The sequence below is a fragment of the Dermacentor variabilis genome, chromosome 8 (assembly GCF_050947875.1).
Source record: "Dermacentor variabilis isolate Ectoservices chromosome 8, ASM5094787v1, whole genome shotgun sequence".
NCBI lineage: Eukaryota > Metazoa > Arthropoda > Arachnida > Ixodida > Ixodidae > Dermacentor > Dermacentor variabilis.
This window is the reverse complement of record NC_134575.1, coordinates 41,644,669-41,665,665: the sequence shown is the minus strand read 5'-3', so window position 1 is coordinate 41,665,665 and position 20,997 is coordinate 41,644,669. Positions and strand designations below refer to the sequence as shown.

Sequence of the window (20,997 nt, the reverse complement as noted above, 5' to 3'; positions counted from 1 at the left end):
AAGTTAGAGCAGTGGTTGCCGAGAAAACCGAATTTTCCTTTTACATGTGAAGAGCACCCGAGCTAAAGCTTACTGTTAAGGTGCATTTCTAAATAAGGGGGGGGGAGGGAGGCTTTGTGTATAGCTGAGAAACCGCTCTTTCATTATGCGACTAAGCCGATCCATAACGCCGTGATCAGAACTTCCAGTTCCTAAAGCCTTAATATATATCGCTGCAAGTGGGTGAATACGAATGCTATACTAGAAATGGTGGAGCTTTGCCCAGTCCAAAGCCCTACCACGGAAATGCACCCACTGTCGCATTTGAGCGATATCTTCTGCCCACGATGAGCGTCCCAAAGCGCCATCGCAAATCCGAATCCTGTCTGCACAATTTCGGTTGCTCCACTAGTTATGCCTAATTCCCGCACCCGTCATCCGGCCCATGACGGCACCGACGTATGACGGGAGAGGACGCTTCCTCGGCGGTTTCTCCTCAAAAAGCGCTACGACGGCCACTGATCATTTTTCAACGCTGCCTGCGTCGCGTTTTTGTGGAGGTACCGGCGACCAACGCTCTTCTGACCCGTGCTGCCGAGAGACATCGGCACCGACACGGTCACAGAAACGGGTGGACCCCACCTGTGTTAACCTGGCCTCGCTGTCGACAGTGTAAAAGCGTCGTAATACACCTATAGATAATGTAAAGACTGGGCAAGTTATTTTGCACTCTGTTTCTTCTTCTTGGAAAACGTTCACAATTTCGTTAGCTTGGAGGAAGAATTGCAGCCTCCCCTACCAGGATTTCCAGGAGCCGGAGCTGGCCACTGTCCAAAGTCGGGCATCGATCGTCACGCGTCATCCCGTTCCTTGAGGTCGGTGAAGTGTCGGTTGCAAGCCAGCGAGTCCCGAGACTGCCTCGTCGCGAATAGTTGCGCCTGCACAGCCACTGGCGGCTGCCGAAGATAAATTCCAAGAAATAGGGAGCGTGTCGCCAGACCGTAGCTCAGGCGCTGGAACAAGCGAGCGCGAGCTTTCGCCGCGTGAGGCACGCTTGTGCCAAGCGTCTGTGCAGCTAGCCCGTGCACTTAGTCGTCGTCGTCGTCTTCCGAGACGCCAAACTTTACTGAATGGTTAAAGGGGTGGAGACACCAAATTCAGAGGCTGAAACTAATGTAGCGAACGCTTTGCTTGCTTGCGTGCAACCGTTTCACAAAGTATCAGTGACAGATGACGGCTGAGAGGTAATTTATTTCAGTTCTAAGTTGTACAAACGAAACGCGGCTCTTCGAACTCGTCGGGATAGCCGTCACGAAAACGTCATCGTTGAGAGCAAAATACGGGGTGCGCATTTGTATTTTCAGGTAATTCGAGCAACGGACGATGGTTTAATGAGACGCCATGCTGCAGCGTCGCGAGCAGAAGTAGGGCTAGGGAAGCAGAAGGAAGGCGATATCGGGTCGCCGAAGACGGCCGTAAACGAAGAAAGGAGGCCTAGGCCGACGTCAGCTGAAGCGTTCGGAGACTGCTCCGGAGTCATGCGAGGAAATAGTAGAGAAGTGACGTAGATGCGTAACGTTGTCACTTACTGCATCTGAGGCACGGCAAGTTCTTCCATGTCCTCGTCACCATTGTGCAGCGTCGCACCCGAAGCCGGTTGTCAGAAGGGCCTAGCGTCTAGGGGGACGACGCAGCGAGGTTGGCGGAGACGCTCCATCGGGGTAAGAGGGTCTGGCCAACGTGGCGTTTATTCGACTTGAATAGCCTGTCCCAGACAGGTTGCACCGTACCATTGGCTGTTACAGAAGTGGCGTGGTTGCACTTGATTGGCGAAACACAGATGGCGTGATCACACCTGATTGGCCTAGTGGATTCATACAAACGCACAGACGTAGAGGCATGGAGTCTTTTTCTTTCTCTATGGCAGAGGTCGCGGCTCCATCATGCGGACATTGCAGATAACAATGCTCCGGCGTCGACTAACGTGGGCATACATGTGAAATAGAAGGCGACACGTGAGTTTGCTGCCGTCAACGGTTTGGTGGTTCGCGTGACCCCCGTAACATCGGGCTGTCACCACTTAAATCGTACAAAGGTTATTCACCCTTTCTGGCTGGAATATTGTAACGAGCAATGGTGGCTGGCTGATCCGATGCACAATACATGAGCACTCACGGATACTCTTGCATAACTCGGCTAAGGGCCGGACGGTGCGCACTGGGACTGGCCATGTCTTCAGTTGTCGTTTAGGGACAGTGTGCTGCCCACTCGTGGGAGCGTGATCTGAGAAATGATAATTCCACTGCAACAGTGATTTTTAAAGAAAGCGCGTGCGCAGGGCTGCGGACGCAGCGTTCGAGGAAACACTGGTCTGAGGCTACAAGGAACTTCAAGAGTCGAGCCTCGCAGGCGACATGCATTGTTGGAGAACGCTGGCTTGTTTCTAAAAGAGATCTTGTGACAGCGTTTATTATTGACAGCGAAGCTGTATATGGCTAGGTTCTCTAAGAAGATTGCGTTCGTATATCGGGCCGTGCAGATCGTGAATTTCTCCCCACACGTGGGCCGATACCGAAGATAGTGCAATGCCGGGTCGACCCGCGGCGGAGGTGAAGCAGGCTTTAAGCACTCCGCCAACTTGCAAAAATGCTTTAAAATCTATCAATATCAGTATCAGATATTAGGCCTAGGTGGCTATGATTAAGGTCATAAGAAAACATCCTACACATTGACTCGCTTCGGCCATGTCTACGTTCGCACCACCATCTCTTTCTCGGTGTCCCAAGCGCTTGCTCCGTTTATTTCCTTCCGCTCTCCGGTGGTGGCGGTCCCGTAAGCGTGCTGCCTTGCAGCACCGCGAGGCGAAAAGAAATGCGAACCACCCATGTGGCCCCAATCCCGCAGACTTGGAAGGTTTCACCGGAGGAACGGGCAGGTTTCAGTTTACGGAGAGTTTACGGGGAGTTTACGGAGAGCGAATTTTGCGGGTCCTGTGTTGTAGTGTGACCGCTTGCTATTCTCGAGTGACCTCACTACCATTACTGCACTGCGGGACGTCGACCAACGCACGATTGCCTTGGTTACAATGAAGCAGTGAGTGCCCTTGGTGTCCCGGTGAGGGGCGTGTATGTTCTGCGTGCCGGGATTCGCTAATAGATGGTTTCGTGCCACGTTTCGCAACAATGCAAGGATATGTATACCCCCCGGTGCCTCACCACCTTCCGAGGCTCAACATCGCGGAGGAGCGAATAGGCGTGCCTAGCCTTCCATTTATGCGCCTACAGAGTTTGACGCGCGGCCATATACAATTCGCCATTAAGGGGCCCACATACGCAGCTTCGCTGGTCACCCGCCTTCACTGAGTGGAATGGCATTGACTTTTTTTTTTCTTTTCAACGCTGAAAACACCAGAGTAACTTAGATATCCTTCAATGTCTGCCCACAGACATTTCCGACGTACATATTGTTACCGAAAGAACAAAGAGCGCTATAGATTCTCCATTTCTCCTGGAGACAACGTTCCCTCTCAACGGGAGCGGCATCAACGGCGATGTTCCGCCTGCTTTCTTTATTTCTGCCATGAAGTTTTCTTGACGCTTCGACGTTGGCGTCTCAGTTACCACTCGTGTCGTCTGTGATGTTCCTTCTTTTATATTTGTCTGTCTAGCTGTGAATATGCCATTTATGTAATAGAGTTCCAAAGTGTCCTCCAAATTCTCTTTCTCCGGTGCGTGGGTTGTGGCAAGATACATTACATCTTTTACACCAGGAAACTGCTCACACGAGTTTCCTTTGTGTAAACAAGCCGTTTGAGGCCCTTGGCGCGTTAAGCAACGTGACACAGCAGCAGTTTACTTGAAAAAGTTAGCGCGCGGGTTTTCATGCTGATGATGGGGATGAAAGTTACGGAGCGCATTCGTCGCCGAAAGTTTGCTGTGCGGCTCTCTATACTACTGAGGAGCTGTGGGGCGTTTCTACATTCTACAAGGTCGAGCAAATGGTGCCACCATGTGATTCGAACGCTTTCTAATCCTGAATAAAACTTGCACATTCCCCGCAAGTTCCACTGTGGTGGCTGAGAGAATCGTCCATCGTCAAACGCGCAGCGCCTCTCTTGTCGTAACGCGCCATTTCGCCTTGCTGGCTAATGAACGCATGTGACATACGCTAATGAACGTATGTACGCCGATTCCGACCGTGTGTGGAATCTGCACAACTTTTAACACTCAAAGCAGCAGTGGGTACCCGACCGAGAGTGTAGGTGGCGGTATGAGCGCGCTTTTCTTTTTCAGGTCAGCGTCGCAATCATCGTCACAATCAGAGCGCGATCCACGTGTCATAAGCGCGAGGTGCCAGCCACGAGAACAGAACGGGCGATCCGACCGAGAGCGCACAGCCCGGCTCATCGCGGAGCTCGCACCAGTCTCGGTGAGTGCTTACGTGTTTTCCGCCGGCTTAGCTTTATGATTTCTCATGCATGCTCTTCTACACGGTGCTCTGTTCCCCGAGCGACCCCGCGGGTCAACAATCGACTGCAGATGGCGGTTACGCAACGTAATAGGCCTAGCGTGCACAGCATTGCGATTCGTGCAACCGTCGTCCAACCGTCCCTCCTCCGCCTCAACACTAGCACATTTTAGGAGATTACGTTTTTCTTGCTGCTCTACCAGCGTTCCTTCCATTGCCATAGCAATTTGCGGGCGCCGGAGGCGCGTTTCGGCCTTCGCATTTGGCGTTGTCGAGCAGTCATTGTTTCGACGTGGATGCGAGGCATAATTTTTTTTCGTTGTGAAGGAATTAGCGGGTGCGCGGCATTGTGTACGCAACGTTTTATGCGCGCTGTCTTTCAAGACTTGGCGTCGCAGTCATCGTCTTTTGGAACGCGTTCACGCGTATGCGGCCAGCGCGCGCACTATGCGCGAGAAGTGCACGAGCTTTAGTCCAGTTCGCGCAGGCCGGCTCAATCGAACGTTGCCCCAGCTAACCAGTGAGTGCCTACGTAATATTCATTGGCTTAGCTCTATCTTAGCCCTTCCATGCTCATCTACATTGCACTCGTTCCGTCTCTTAGCCAGCGCTTCCTTGATCGGCTGCAGACTGCGTCTGTCCGCTAGTTAGCTCGGGTACACTAGACAGTAGGCCTAGCTATGCGTATAATATACAACGACGGGCATTAATAAAGGGAACAATCGGACATCCACCCAACCATATCAATTGCTACGATTGCCTTCCCATCTGCTAGCCGCGTGGTAGCTATGTAGAGCGGCTGCGCCGGAGAGTTCGTGGTCCCGGAACAGGACAAATTTTTCTTCAACTGCGAAGCTTTTCTTTCGAGGAACCCGTATGGATTTGCTTTGTAGCCATTTCTACGATTGGGTCGATGTCCGATTTTCCCTTTATTAATTACTTGTCTCCACCTTGAGGGTTTTTGCAGGACTATGTCAAAACGACTTGCATATTTGGCTTCACGTCAATGAAATGTGCGCTATAGGGCTGCATGCACTGCTCCTTCTGGGGTTCCGTAGAATCATTTCTACGAGTTCCGTATTTTACTGCTGACTGCAAAAACGAGCCTTCACTATAAGGATATTTTTTCATTATTATTGACAATTAATTGGTGCCATCCTGACATGATACTTCAATCGCAGTGAATAAGAATGGGGGAGTCACAAATACCAGAAATTGCTCGCGATAACAAAGTGATTCGATAGACCAGCTGATGTGTGCAATACGTCGTGGCTTACGCCTGACAAAATGACGGCGTACCGTCGTGTTGGCGGTCAAATACGCGGAAATGGGACTGCCAAGGAATTTCCCGTATTTCGCTGCAGCACTGTTTACAGTGTACGTCGTTCAATGTAACTTTTGGCACAGTTACTTGCCTCGATTAGAACAAAAAAAGGCAAGTCGGTTTTCGTTTCTGGAAATGTAAACTGCTGGCTAAACGCCACTAGCATGAACTTGTGTCCCCGCGTTTCGACAGCTGCTTTCCGCAGCTTTCGAAATCGGCTGTTCCCGGAGGGTCGCGGTGCGACCAAAGGGGGTTAAAGAGAAACTGCTGGAGGGAAAGTTGCCTGTAGCGGCCTATGGAGAAGCCGGCGGCAGCCATTTTTGTGGGATGCAAGAAGCCGCCTGCCAAGAGCTTCGCTGCGCTGTTCGCAGACTTTTCCCAACGGTTTTTAATCGCTTAACGGATCTTCGAGTCCTAATTCAACACTTTGGGCTATGGGGCGAGCCATATTAGAAGTCTCCGGATCGCAGATATCGGAATACTGGGACATTTTCATTTTATCGGCATCAATATGCAGCTGCCACAAAGTGCTTTAACGTCCTCATCGCTTGCAGGCTCTCTGAACGTTGGCGGCGGCCGTTTTCTTTTAGCCTGAAATATAATATGTTCCTTTATTCTAGAACGCTGATCTGTAAGCTTAGTTAACTGAGAACGATAACGCTAACATGTCAACTACGTGTACGTCAACTTTCCTAACACCCGAGCGCGCTAGCACATTTTGGGATCCGCACAGCAGCATGCACACACTACGACGCGAAACACCTGTATTCCGTTCCATACATAGCAGTCAACGCTGTTGAGGCTAGAAAGACTTCTTGTACTGGCTTCCTTCGCACTTGGATATAGTGCGATGTTTTTTTTTTTTTTTTACTGCAAATGTGCGCAGTTAGCTGTTTTTATGTAGACTCAGTATTGAATGGAACAAGTTTTAACCCTTAGAAACAAACACGCTGTGGTATGCGGCTGCTAATACGTTGTTTTAGGTCATTTTTATTTTTGTTGTTCTTTCGGGGTTTTTTTATTTGCTGGCCGTCGCGAGGAGCCTTACGTGCATGCGCGCACGGGCGAACGCTGTTGGCGCGTAGCGAAGCATGAACGGAACGCGCGGAGTGATACAACTTTCATTGACCGATCTTCTTGATTATTATTATTATTATTATTATTATTATTATTATTATTATTATTATTATTATTATTATTATTATTATTATTATTATTATTATTATTATTATAGCGATCTAAAGAAAGGAAAGACGCTTGATTTTGCAACCTGTGAGGGAGCACGGAACTTCTTGCGTAGCTTCCACAGCGTAGACTGCTATGTTTGCAACGGAGTATAAGTACAGCGTATTTACCCACTCATTCAGAAATGCGTCTTGAACTCTATGCTTCACTTGATGTAGGCTGGTGCGAACGCACCAAAGACGCTCGTTGCGTTTACTTTGGTGCGTTCGCGGCAGGCGTCATTCAAATTGAGGCAAGCGGAGGATTCAAGTTAAGGTGCCTTTCTGAATACGGAGGTTAGAGTACTGGCGGCGGCGACCGGCGTGCTTTTGCCCTCCGCAAGATGTCTACGCGGCGGCTTGACTTGAAGGGCGCTGTATACACTCCAGCGCTTTCTTTAACCTCCTTGGACACGACCAGCTCCTTTGGCCCGACCAATGAATAAAGAAATTGCGGCCTGCCACTCTGCGTGGGCTGCAATGAGAGTGAAAGTCATCGCCATACTGTATTCGTGGCCATTTGGATGGCTAGAATCGGTCGCGTTGGTCTTTACGGGCAGCGTAGTTCTCGGCGCGTTCCTTGCGGGTCTTTGAAGTCGACCTATGGCCGACCCCTGACAACAGTCATCGGTAGGTGGCGCCACAGTGAGCCACGCCCCTTTCGATGCACTCGGTAGCCCGCAAAATTTTTTTTTATCCAGAGGCCGTCCTTACCGGCCTGCTTCCAGCTTCTCTGGAGCCCACGGCAACCCTCTTTGAACGGATGCTTCTTAAGCTCCTGCCATCAAGCGTCGACACAAAACGGCGCGCGGATTGATGGCGAGGAGCATATGTAATGCGACGTCATCGATGCCTTTGAGAATGTACATAATTTTGTCAACTTCGGGCATGGCGGCATTGACACGTTTACAAAGGTCAACGACTTCTTCAATGTAGCTCGAGAAAGTTTCTCCATTCTGCGGTGCTCGAGTGCGCAGTCGCTGTTCCGCGCGCAGTTTGCGGACAGGAGCTCGACCAAACACTTCCGTGATTGACGTCTTGAAAGTTGGCCATGTAGCGATATCGCTTTCGTGATTATGGAACCAGAGTTGAGCAGCGTCAGTAAGGTCAAATATGACGTTGGTAAACTTGGCGGTGGCGTTCCACTTGTTATGTGCGCTCACCCGTTCGTAAGATGTCAACCAGTCCTCCACGTCGGTGCCATCTATACCACCGGAGACTGTCTTATCACGTCCCCGAGGAACCCCGGTACAGATGATGGACTGGGCAGAAGGCACCGGCGGGTCGCTGTTGTCGGTCATGATGGGTGGAACCGTTCGCGTGTGGCGCTCCAAGGTGCAGCGGCTTTGTAGACAAAAAGCTTTGTAGATGAGTGCTAGTGGGATTCGAACAGGCGCACTTGCGAAACTGTACACTGAGCAGCTGGGCGCGCTCACCGCTACACCTTGAATTGAATTATGGGGTCTTAGGTGCCAGAACCACTTTCTGATTATGAGGCACGCCGTAGTGGAGGACTCGGGAAATTTCGACCACTTGGGGTTCTGTAATGTGCACCTAAATCGAAGTACACGGGTGTTTTCGCATTTCGCCCCCATCGAAATTCGGCCGCCGTGGCCGGGATTCGATCCCGCGACCTCGTGCTCAGCAGCCTAACACCATAGCCACTCAGCGACCGCGGCGGGTGCCGCTAGAGCTTAGCGGAGTGCTATCGCTACATTCTAATTTGCGCGAAGTCTTGCGCTTCGCTCACGCTGTGAGCGTAGTTGCGTCTCTCTATATGCAAATGAGATCCTGGGTGCCCGTATGCTGTAACAGGCGAGCACGGCAGTGCCTGCGTAGCATGGAAGATTATTATTACAAAGATGTCCGTGTCTACTCTACCGTCTCGTCGTTGTCGTGAAGCGAGTAGCTCAAATCAAGAGGGATCAAGTTAAGCGTGCTAAATATTTCCTCTCTTGACAGGCTACGGCTACGCGAAGGATGTTCGAATGCTCGGACTTCAGAGAGGAGGAAATGTTACGAGCTGTTGGACGTGTCAGCACTCGTGGACTACAGCGATTCTTCCTGACAATGCACCGCTACCTGGGCACCTTGTTGGCACCGAGCATTGGCGTACCACCAGGTAGGCATGGATGACAGTGATGTCCGTGTTTGGCTTTGTTTCTGATATGGATGTATCCATAGAGCACAGACCCTTAAGCACAGAGGAAACACCAAGGGAGCGGACTTTGAAGCATGGAGTTCTATCTCGTTAACCAAACCTTATTTTCGCTCTGGCCGGTCTAGAATTGACAAATCTTTGCGTTCGCAAGTAGTCTTCGCCATTGACTTGATCATATTACTGGTATGTACAGCTGCAGTGTATGCTGCAATTTTCTTTTACGTTAGGTTGTTGCGTAAGGGGTTTCTGTGACTTCCGGCAATTGTGTTTAACGGAAAAGTGCAAGTGCACAGACCGGGCAGAAAAATGTGGAGGGTGCACATGTCGTACGTCCGTTTCTATGTCGTGCAGACAATTCACTGCGCTCGGAGTTCTGTCGAATGTTTGCATACTCGTAACAAAAGTTGTCGACATACATGTTTAGGCATGTGAAATGCAAGATCGTTGTCTGATTCATTTACACAGTCTGTACTCGTACGGCATGAAATACAAATATGTGGCAGCTCTCAGAGTTAGTGCGGAAATCGTCCGCCGACATCCATTGGGTGGGTGAGAATGATCATATAAGAATGTTGAGAGAAAGGAGATAGTGAAAAATAAATTCCATCAATGACACGTTTCGCGAGCCAGGATGGTGCCAAACATAATGAAAACACGATTCTCTAATAAAATGTATTTACTAAGAAAAAGTTATAACAGGATGGCTTTAAATATTTCGCTCCAACTAACAAAGCGATTGCAATCACTGTCTCCAACGCGGTATTTTTGTTTCATTGTCTGCTCGTTTCCAAAGAGCTCGTACTATGATCTGTCCATTGGCCATGATCATATGAGCCTGTATTAATAAACAAAATTTGTTTACGTCATTGGGGGATGATTGAACACCTAGCAGTCACAACAGTGATCATCATAAAGAAAGGATAATCTCGGTGACTGCGGAAATGAGTGCTACCGATAGTGCTACCTCAAAAAAATTGAAAAAGACGAGGATAGAGTGTACCATTCGCTAACATTACCCGGAGAAGAAAAAGTAGTGGTAGTAGTGGCAGTAGTAAGGAAGATCAGAGGTGTTTATTAAAGTGCCCAGGAAAAGTCTCGGGAGTTTGTGCTAGCACACTCGACAAAACAATTAACTGTGCATGCCCCCCATCCCCCCCATACACACACACAAAGCAGAACTTAAGGATTTTGCGAATACAGATTTTAACACGGCATGCGATGTGTACACGAAGAGAATACAAAGTACCTTTGGAACTTCTTTCAAGAAAATGTTAAAATTACGCATGAAGATACCCAGGCACTCTGAATGGGCGTTATATGTTGCCTGCACTCTAGATACCTAGAGGGTCACAATAATCGGAAGGCTGAAAGAAGCGCTAGTTCCTTGTGCTGTTCTGCGCAATGTAAAAGCGCGCATCGGAGAACGAGTGCGAGCTGGAGATTTTTCCGTGTATTAACTCGTGCAGAAAACGAACATCCTATTTGTTGTGTAAGGGTAGTTAATGTGAGAGCCTGTGTTAGCTCTATGGCGATCCAAGGCTGTTGACAGAATCGACGTTTAAATATAAACGTTAACTTCTTTTTTGCACACTTTCGCGATGTTAGCAGTTTGATCTACAAGTGGCGCCCCAAACGACGGAGGTGTACTCATGAACTGGAAGCCATGCGCACTTGCATAAAGTTACAGCTGGACCAGGCTGTTTGAAGTCTCTTGTTACCCGACATACTGTCCCAAGCATTCGAAGTGCACGCTCATTAATGATCACTAACGATGTAGAGGACAAAGTTGCAGCCTGCGCGTTGTGCGGGTACGACACTGCACTAGCCCTACATTCGCAATCGGGTTAGGTATACCGGTGAGACGAACGAGAAATAGCGACAAAGTAAGCAGTTAAGGCAGCATAGTTGCGATTTGGCTAAAAAAATTAACTAGGTTGACGAAATATTTTGAATATAGGGGTGAAGAAAAATGTCAAAATAAAATGCACGGGCGGGAGGGGGGGGAGGCATTTGCTTCGACCTAGTTTATGCAGTTCTTGATGTGAGTGAGATGTTCTTAAAACAGGTGACATGAGCAACATCAGGTTTGCAGAAAAAGCGAGTGGTTAAAAACAGTTAACACTGTCAGTCGCTGCTACTCCGCTTGCGGCTGATGCTTCTGTGCCCATGACCAAAGGTAAATGAACGTTGTTAAAGCGCATATACAATAACGAAAATGCCTGTTTTAAGAGCAACCTTGATACAAAAAAGTGTGCGAAGCCCACTGAACTCTACCGCCCCCCCCCCCCCCCCCCCCCAACAATCTGTGACGTGACCACGGCATGTTGGAAATTTTATCCTTCGAGGATCGGCAGCTATTCAGCAAGGTGCGTCGCACCCTTACTTGATTATTGCTCGTATTAACGTTGAGCAATCATGAGCTTGGGTCCGTCGGCATATTTTTTCCCTTTTTGACCACTACAGCTTCAGTCACCTTATTCATGCAGCAGCTCATTCTTATTTTCGACGAAGTGGTAACGATGGGCGGTAGCAACGGGTACGTGATGCTTAAGAAAACGCTCGCTATCATGGTATAGACAAATCTCCTTGTCTAGGCTCCACCAGCACAAATTTTGTAAACAATATGGTAATATTGTTTATTAACTATGTACTGTTAATAATCTATGGCTTTATGCAGCGGTATTTGACCATACCTCTCTCTCTCTCTCTCGTTCGCAGAGCTCAGGCACGCCCACAAACTCTACCAAGAAATGGTGAGTATCGCTGTAATTGGACATTCTAAGCCCCTTGGTGAAACCGAAAATTGACACCTCCGTGACTTTGCAAGGAACTATAGGAGAAGAAAGCGACACAAGGGTTACGTGTTACTTGCACAGTCCAAGTCCAATCACAGTCACAGTCCAGTCCAATGACCAAGGACTCTCGTCTGGTCAGTACAGCTAGCGCTCTGCTCAGCTCGCCTAGTGGGTCAACTGCACGGGCTTCACATTCACATACATATTTTTGATGATGAAGGTGAGGTGGCTGCGTGCGTGTAGTATTGTAGACAATATTGATATTATATTCCTCTGTAGCAAGTTTTTCGCATATCGGCGCATGCAGGGGTTTTCATTGTAGAATACTTCGGGCTCATCTGTCGTACGGCCGCTTGACTGGACATAAATCTCTGTCGCTTAGAACGAAGACGCGGATTCGATTTCCTTGGCATTGGCCATATTCTTATGGGAATTGAAAGCAGTATCGGAAAGTTGCGCTCATTCGGCATTGAGAATACGGTTGATGCGAAACTTTCGTGGTCGAGTAGTAAACTGCGCTGAAACGAAAAGAGGACGTCCTGCTACGGAGTCCGTGTATTATTTCATGTCCTACCATTTCTTGGTGGTGATAGCTCACAAACTGGATCATGTAAGCACATTGCGTGCAGTCCTCCTTAATTTAATCCTATATAACGGGTAACCTCCCGCAGTCTATGTGGATAGGCCATTCACAAGCTTGGTGTGAACGTCAACGCCAAATAAGGTGTGTGCATGTTAAGGCATCGATGCTATTGGTTTCTCGATTACGAGCGCGCTGTTTGATGCGTGTCAGTCAGGAATGATGTAAATTGTACTTTCCACGGGTAAATGTATTTTAGCATTCTGTACGCCTTGGGTCAGTGGCACATGCTCGTGATGGACGAATGGACAAGAACTGGCCAACAGCAGGCAGAAAAAAAAGTCTGGTATGCCAAATACAAGAAATTCAGAAAAATAAGACAGTTGGATATTACACGGCAGTACAACACTACTCCTGTGTGCTGTAGCAATGATCCCGCACAGTCAACCTCATAATACTCACACTTTATAGGTCATCAATTCCTTTTTTTTAACGCAGAACGCGAAAGAGCTCACATGTGCTATATTAACGGTCTCAATTTTGGGCAGTACAAGCCGCTAGTTAACTCTGGGACATTTGTAGTTGCCTAAATACGTTGTGAGATAAAGAAAGAAGTTATGGAAATCGAAGAAGCCGACGAATTTAAAAGCTTAACAAAAATATCACCGCCCCCTCCAGTCCGTAAAGATGGTGAAACAGCGAAGCTGTGTAAATTACAGCGAGTGTTTCGCCATGCAAGTCAAACTGCGCAAGCAGTCTATATTATAAATCTTTTTTTCTCCATTCTTTCGCCTCATTTTCACTTTCGCGTGCTTCGCATGGTGACCATGCCCGGCATGCCCGGCCCGGCATTCCACTGTCTTCGGGATTTTAGCGAGGTCCGACAACGACGGCAGTGGATCCGCATAAAGAGCTTCGCTGTATAAAATGCAACATATTAGAGACGTTTGCAATAGACAAAGCCTCAACCTTATTATGACGCACCTCCGTACTGGGAAGGGAGGGGGGGCTGCCGATTTTTTTGACCACCTGGGGTTCGTAACCACCTGGGATTCTTAACCACCTGCGTTTCTTTACGTGCGCCTGAACCATGACACAGGAGCGCTTTTACATTTTGCCCTTATCCGTATGCGGTCGTCGCAGCTGGGATCGGACCCGCACCCAAGAGCTCCAACAGCGCAACGCCGTAGCCCCTGGGTTACCATGGATAGACGCCGAAGTTAGTGGCGCACGAATAATACCACTTAAGGTTAATAGCCAATTTTGTATTTCCTCCGGCAACAATGCGGCCGGCCCCGCACAGAAGTGAACCAGATACCTTGAGATCAGCAGCCGAACGTCATAACCATTGAGTCACCGCGGCGGTATTGTTTAGTATACTAATTCACGGTACAACAGCGTCAGTTAGGTAAGGTATAGCTTTACACGAATCATCGGTACTTGTGGTCTAAGGTTCCGAGTATGGACGGTGGACCATAGGTGACTTCGAGAATCCGCCCGTAGACTTAGCGGCCTTATTAGCTAAATAAATTTTCTCTCTGTAGGCGACCAAAGGAAGTTCCTGATGCGAATACACGAGCTGAACGTTTGCATTGCTTGCAGGTGCTCCTAAAGAAGAAAGCGGTCAATTGGTACAAAATGAATATGACTCTTGACGCCTCCGTCAGGAAGATGAGCCGCGCTGAAAGCGCCCAAGTGTTGCTTCCGTGACGACGTAGAGCAATTCTTCAGACACGCCACTCTACAGGTGAGACGCTGCTACAGACGCTGCAGAGAGTTTCCTAACAGCAGCTGAGGCGTGACGCATATTACCTAAGAGCATTAACCTCTCTGAATATCCAGAATTGCTAGATCCATTTTTAGTATTAGGAATGACAGTGTTGCGGTATGGACACCAAAGTAACAAGGTGTCGCATATTTTTCACAACACCTAAATCTGACAACTCAGAATAAGGAATGTTTAGAACCACCCCAACTCCGCATGTTGACTGTGCGGCATCCGCGTGGTGCTGAAAATGATAAGGCCCATGGTTAGAACGTCACATCCGCCAACCACATTACAGCGTCGTTTGCTTAAACCGTGTTTAAAGTCTGCCATAAAAAAAAATTGACAATTACCAGCCGAGGAGATTTTCTCGTATTGCTTCATAGAGCATACGCAACTCAAATAAAATTAATGCGGCTTTGGAGAAATTTTGCTGCAGATGACCTATAACGGCGACGTCAGGCACTGTGTTGCAATAACATCATGCCTGACGGCAACGTAGCTGTTGCCCTTGTGATATTTTTTTTATTACCGACGCAGTCTTCGTAGGGCAATAAAATAAAAATTTATTTATTACGGCAGTTATTAAATGAACGCTTGAGGAGTGTTTGCAACGTGCTGGTTCGCGTTGTCCCGCTGTCATAAGATTGACACGAACGCTTGGCCTCCGCATGGAGGTTTAGACGGTCACCCGAGGCGGTCGCTGTGCGTTTGGGCGTTCAAGCGACGGAGCCACGCAGCCAAGTGGACGTACCATTATGCTGCGCTCACTCGGCTTTGTCGGAGCCACGGCCGCGTTCTGCCATCAGCTGCTGCCACGCACTGTGCGCGCACACGTTAGCGTTTCTGCTGAGGAACTGCGTGCCAGTATAAACTGGCATAAGCGAAACAGAGAGGAAACGCCACGGAAAATCTCTAAAGCGAAAGCTTTATTGGCCGCGAACTTGCTATTTCGCCGAGGCGGTGCTGCGAGGAGGCGCATGACGTCACACCGCGTTCCTCGTCACACGGCGTTTCTCGTCGTTGCGCTCGCTTCGCCAGCTACGTCGCACACCTGATAACATGTCGGAGGATTGAAAAGGGGAGCTCGAGTGCGCCACAACCACAGTTGAGGCGGCAGTATGGACGGCGACAATTCTGATAAGCAGAAGGAGGCCTGGAATCGACATCGGAACGAGATGAAGAGGAAACGAATCGCCTAGGAAACAGACGAACAGCGCGCCGAACGACTAGCTAAACGCCGCAACATAGCTAGACAACCAGACTAACCTGGACTTGCAATCAAGATTAACCAAGGCTAACCATTAACCAAGGCTAACCGAAAGCCTTAGCTTTCGCTACGTATATCCTGGCATAGCCGAGCTAAGCCACTGGCAATTTTTTTCTTTCGGCATTTTTTCGGCACTGAAGAATTCCCCGGTGGCTTTTGTTGGTTCCTCCGTTGAGTTTTGACATTTATAGAAAATCGCGATGCCATATAGCGGTTCTTCTCGTCAGGCAAGCTTTCCGAGATGCCTTCAATGCAGTTATAAATCCTGTTTTTGCTTTCACTGCTTCGTCTTCGGGCAAAATGCTCCATTGTTTTGGAAACCGGCGGTGAAACGATCTCTCCTGACGGGCGCCGCTGCCCTGATGGCGCCGACCGGCAGGAATAACGGCAGCGTGAATGAAGCTTGCCGAGCGGAGCTTCGAAGATGACGCTTCGAAGCTTTTTCTCCTAGTCCAGTGGCGATGGGACGTGGTAGCGCGAGCCTTCTCAAATCATGGCTATTAACTGGGCAGAACTACGCCGCGCCATGATTTTAGTCCTAACCACCAAGAGGAACACTTCCACGCAAAACTTTGTCTCTCCTGTTCATCGGAGAACTGCGAGAAACGATGACGCGTGCCAAGGCTGTGAGGAAAAAAGCCTGGCTAACAGTGTATTCTTGCGCTATGATCAGAACAACGGTGGCTTATTGCCAAAGAAAATCGTATGTGCTTCGTGGCAACCTAAGTCATGGGGTAGCACGCCTTTTTTGCGGCACGAAAGGACGCTGACATACGGGAGACACACGATCTCAACGTCTGCGTTTCTCTGCGCGGCATGAACGCGCCCTCACATCGGGCCTGCTGTAGCGTAATTGATTAAGCTCAGCTCTAGGTGTCCCTAGCTACCCCCCGTGCTTACGCGCTCAGAAACATTGTGCCCGAGAAATAAAGAAAGCAGGAGCAACGAGGCCAGCTTTTACCCTGGACTTAATGAAAGCAGCGCCACATGGAGTCCACTGGCAGCTTAATTGCTGTGCCTGATAGCTGAATTGTTAGACTAAATTAAGAACAAAACCGAGTTATTTTTACGTATAGTAGTATAGGTTAAGACTATCGCCTTCACTCATAAAGCTTGCCCTATAGTAAGTCCCGGAAAAGTATGTGTAAAGCAAAACTAGTCATTCTAAGACACGATGGTAAACAGTGTGCTCTTGATATTATAAAGACATTTGCAGTTAGATAACGAGGTTTAGCTTTCTAGCTTTCTAGCTATTGGCCGGTCTGAATAACTTGCACGCGGCACACGCCGGTGTGTCAAAACTTCTGGCACCCTTGAACGCTTTCACATTTCAACCCTGATATCGTTTTGTACTTTTGAAAGTAGCGTTCGACATGCGCTATGAACTGTACGCTTCATGAAATTTGTCTGCGGGCTGCCATTTTCAAAATTCGGAGGAATAATTTACTAATAGCGCCAGACCTGGTATGAGCAACGTTAATGATAGAACAGTGCAGCAACATAATCCGCAAATACGACATATAGAAGTACAGCATACATATAATGTACCCAAATATATGTGAAACCATCGAGCACAGCTAAGAGCAGAGTGGTTTTATTTGTACGTCGCTTCACTTGATCCACTCGATTGTTTCTAACTCATCTGTCAAGCTGTACCACACTACTCGCTTATGTCTGAAACGAGCGACGCACCAGAACTGGAAAGAAAAAATTGCCACAGATGGGCCTCCCTGCTGCCTTGTGACACTTGAAGAGCCGGTCACATGGAGGAGTCGATAATTGAAGCCGGCTTGATCCTTGCGTTAGCAACTGGTTCTTGACGCCCATTGCGCACGATTGTGAAATGGTGTTCGTAACGTTTGCTCACAGGGAAAGTATCGTCGTAACGGCGCTGAAGAGAACAACGAGGCGTATCAAGACGAACTAAAATGTGTGCAGATGTTTGCAGCCTTGAGGGTATAAAAATTTAGTGCTTATGCGTGCGAGCAGAGGTTGGCGATGGACGCAAGTTGTGCATGAAAATGCGTAGACGCTGGACGAAAGATGAATCTGAAACATTCGCCACAGATGCAGGGTTGAAAAGGTCGGCGGGCAATCGGAGGGTGCAGCCGTAAACCATATCAGCCACAGAGCAGGCAAGTTCTCGTTGAAGTGCTGACCGAAGGCCGAGGGGCACGATGGGAAGGTGTAATACGCAATCCTCCGCTTGAGGCCTGTCAATGTAGCCTCTTGACGATGCCGTTGGATGCAGGATGGCAAGCAGTTGTTTGCGAATACGCGCGAAACCCAGAACAGATGTTACAGACGTCAAAAGTTTCGACTCAACAGCCAGTGGTCATTGTATGATGGCACACCAAAACGGTTAATGTTATGTTATGTTAGAGCTGCTTCAGGCTACCGTGTGTACCTACCCATACACGTAAGCAAATATGTATAACCACGGTATGGTGGAAAAGGTCAAACTGTGTTCCAATGAATGGTGTCGTAACGAGCATCAGGGAGAAGGAATTTGCCCAATGGAGGCTCGGTGTGTCATTGCACCTACATGCATTGAAACGCTGTACAATTGCGCACCCAGTCTTGTGTATCAGCGCATTTGCGCGGCCAAACGTAACGTTCGGTGATAAGGTGGTGCGTGGCATGTACGCTTGGAGGGCACATTGAGTACTGTAACAACATTGAGAACAGCACGACGAAGAAGTGCAGGAACTTAACTGCGGGTAGTGTTAGGTTAAACGTTGCACCTCTGTGTGACGTCGTGGTCGGAAACGTTGACTCGCTTCAAGCGGAAGGATATAGAAAGTCGGAGTAGTGAGTTCATCGTCGGATGCGTTAGCCGCCGCGAGTGAAAACAAGCCACATCGGATAGAACTTGTCCTGGCGTTGATGGTAGTATGACTGAGAGCGTTCGCTGCCCTCTTAAGGCTGACTTAGACGTAGCCTATGGCTGTCGTGAATTCGGAAACAAAGGCAAGATGCCGCAGCTCACGAGAAGTATGGGTGGCACTGCAGGAACGTAAAGCCGAAAGTAGGGGTTTGTGGTGGGTTAAAATTACAAATCGTTGCCATTCAAGGAAGTAACCTGAAATGCTTCACTGCGAGGTAGGCCGCGAGGAGCTCCCGTCCGAAAGCACTGTATATGCGTTCAGTGCCGCGTAACTTGCGGGAAAAGCAGGAGGTTGGGGCCCGTGCAGCATTATTCCACTGACGAAGTACGGCTCCCACGCCTTCCGAAGGACCGTCCACCATTAGGCTAGCGGGAGTGGTCTGTGGAGGGTGATGCAGGCTTCTGCAAGTTCGGGCTAAACGGCGGCGAAAGCTTGATCAACGGTAATACCCCAAGGAAGTGCGGTAGACTCAGCTTTCAAGATAGGAAGGAGTGCTTCAAGAGGCTGCACCAACTTGGAGCATGCAGGGATGAAACCGTCGTAAAAATTGCCGAGTCCCAGAAAACTTCGCAAGCTACGTGTGGGTTTTCGTGGCGGTCAGTCGATGATGGCCTGAACCTTAATTGCCAGGCAGCGGAGTGATGTCATGGCTGGTGATGGGATGTCCCAGAAGATCAATCTCCGGAGTGCTTATCGCCGGATCCCCGTTCAGCCAGCCGACATTCAAAAAATGGCTATACCTTCCCCACTTGGCCTTTCTTTTTAGGCATTTACGCATGCCTTTCGGTTTGCGCAAAGCAGCTCAAACCTCTCAGCGTTTCATAGACGAAGTCTGGCTTATCGTTTTGTTTTGCCTGCACAGATTTTCTCGCTGCCAGCAGCAATGCTGGCGATGAGCTAATTCAATCCTCCGCGTGAGCATGAGCCATTTTGCGCAGCTTCCTGACGCGGTTACAAGAACTCGGCGTCGTTCTTCAGCTGGGCACCTATTCGTGCGCTAGCGTTTTGTCTGTATTCGCAGAGACTGTTTCCGAGCTAAGCGACGAGCGGCGCAATTGATGCCAGGAGGATGCGGAATTCCAGCAGCCAGGGGACGAACCAGATGACGCCCGAAGCGACCTATGCCTTGGCTCTGGCACCAATACTTAAGTTCACGTCGGGGTCACCAGTAACTGCGGAACCACCAAGCACAGGTAAGGGCACGGGGTTTCTATTTGTACGCTCCTTCACTTGATCTACTCTATCGTTTCTAACTCCTCTTCCTCTTCTCTTAACCATACCTCTCTGCTCGCTCATGTTTAAAACCAGCGACGCTATAAACACTGAATCGCTGGAGCTTGGAATGTCCATATAATTGAGATATTTACCAATCAAATTTGGCCTCTGCCACCGCAATCACCTTTGTTATTGCAGCATCCACCGTTTTATTCATTGCTGCTTTGAGGGCACTAATGTAATGGAAGGCATACGCCTACTCACGTGGTGTTTTTCAAAGTACGCGTTTTATTTTAGCCTGGTAAATATGAAGCGACAGCAGCTTAGGAAATTGGTGCTTCCATTTTAAACGGCCTCACGTGGTAAATATTATTCTGAGCTCACCACTATGGGATCCATAAAAAACCACTCGGCAAATAATCCACTGGGATAATCTTTGAGAGAATAACCATTATATTTTATTTCTGGCATACTTTCTTTCTGATCACGAAACGCGCCTTCCTATTACTGCCGTTTTGAATATATGCAAGCACACAATATATATACATATATATACATATATATAAATATATATATTTATATATATATACCTATTTGTATATAAGCATAGCATTGGACAATACCTATATATCCTCCTATGTGTGTCGCTGCTGCTTGATATTATATGTTGAGCGACGCGTAAATTACCTGCACTTGGGAAACTATAAACACAAACATCATTCGAATTATTTTTTTTTTGTTTGCTGGCGGATGCCATTGTCACTTGTTGACTTTGAAATGTGACTTATGACTACACACCCTGCTTTCGAACACTGTAGTTACATATTTTGCACAGAATAACAGTTATACAAAAGCAGTCTAGGGCTAGGGAACTACGCGGTAGGACGGCTTGACTATGGAGGAATGTAAGACAGTACACCTAATATGCAAACACAAATAGAATGAAACATTATTTGTAACCTTATGTAACGTACAGAGCTCAAGCAAACAAAATGTCACAAGGTAGATATGGACTTCAGGTGAGGAGCTGCGAATTTGCAGCCCAGTGCGACAACAGCAGTGACCACAGCTAAGACTCCAACTTCCTGTGTATGCGTGCCTTCCCCAAGTGATGTTTTGGTTGCAACGTTGCAGACAACTTACCGAAGAGAAACAGATCAAACGTGAACTGGACGAAGTTCTGAAGGATATATATACATACATATATATATATATATATATATATATATATATATATATATATATATATATATATATATATATATATATATATATATATATATATATATATATATATATATATATATATATATATATATAATCCATCAGT

General features: G+C 48.1%; 1 protein-coding gene and 1 non-coding gene across 2 annotated transcripts in view; one reads left to right on the top strand and one right to left on the bottom strand.

Moving 5' to 3' along the window:
* Nucleotides 1-2,534: 2,534 nt before the first annotated feature.
* On the bottom strand, nt 2,535-2,725 carry LOC142591795 (U2 spliceosomal RNA). The gene has a single exon (XR_012830529.1). It is a non-coding gene; the product is annotated as a U2 spliceosomal RNA (small nuclear RNA).
* A 1,354-nt stretch (nt 2,726-4,079) lies between these two features.
* Nucleotides 4,080-20,997, top strand: part of LOC142590126 (uncharacterized) — a 40,274-nt gene continuing 23,356 nt past the window's right edge. The window contains exons 1-6 of the mRNA XM_075701995.1: nt 4,080-4,155; nt 4,272-4,407; nt 8,956-9,115; nt 11,873-11,907; nt 14,132-14,276; nt 19,454-19,645. The gene's annotated coding sequence lies outside the window, so the exon portion shown is untranslated. The remainder of the gene's footprint in view (nt 4,156-4,271; nt 4,408-8,955; nt 9,116-11,872; nt 11,908-14,131; nt 14,277-19,453; nt 19,646-20,997) is intronic.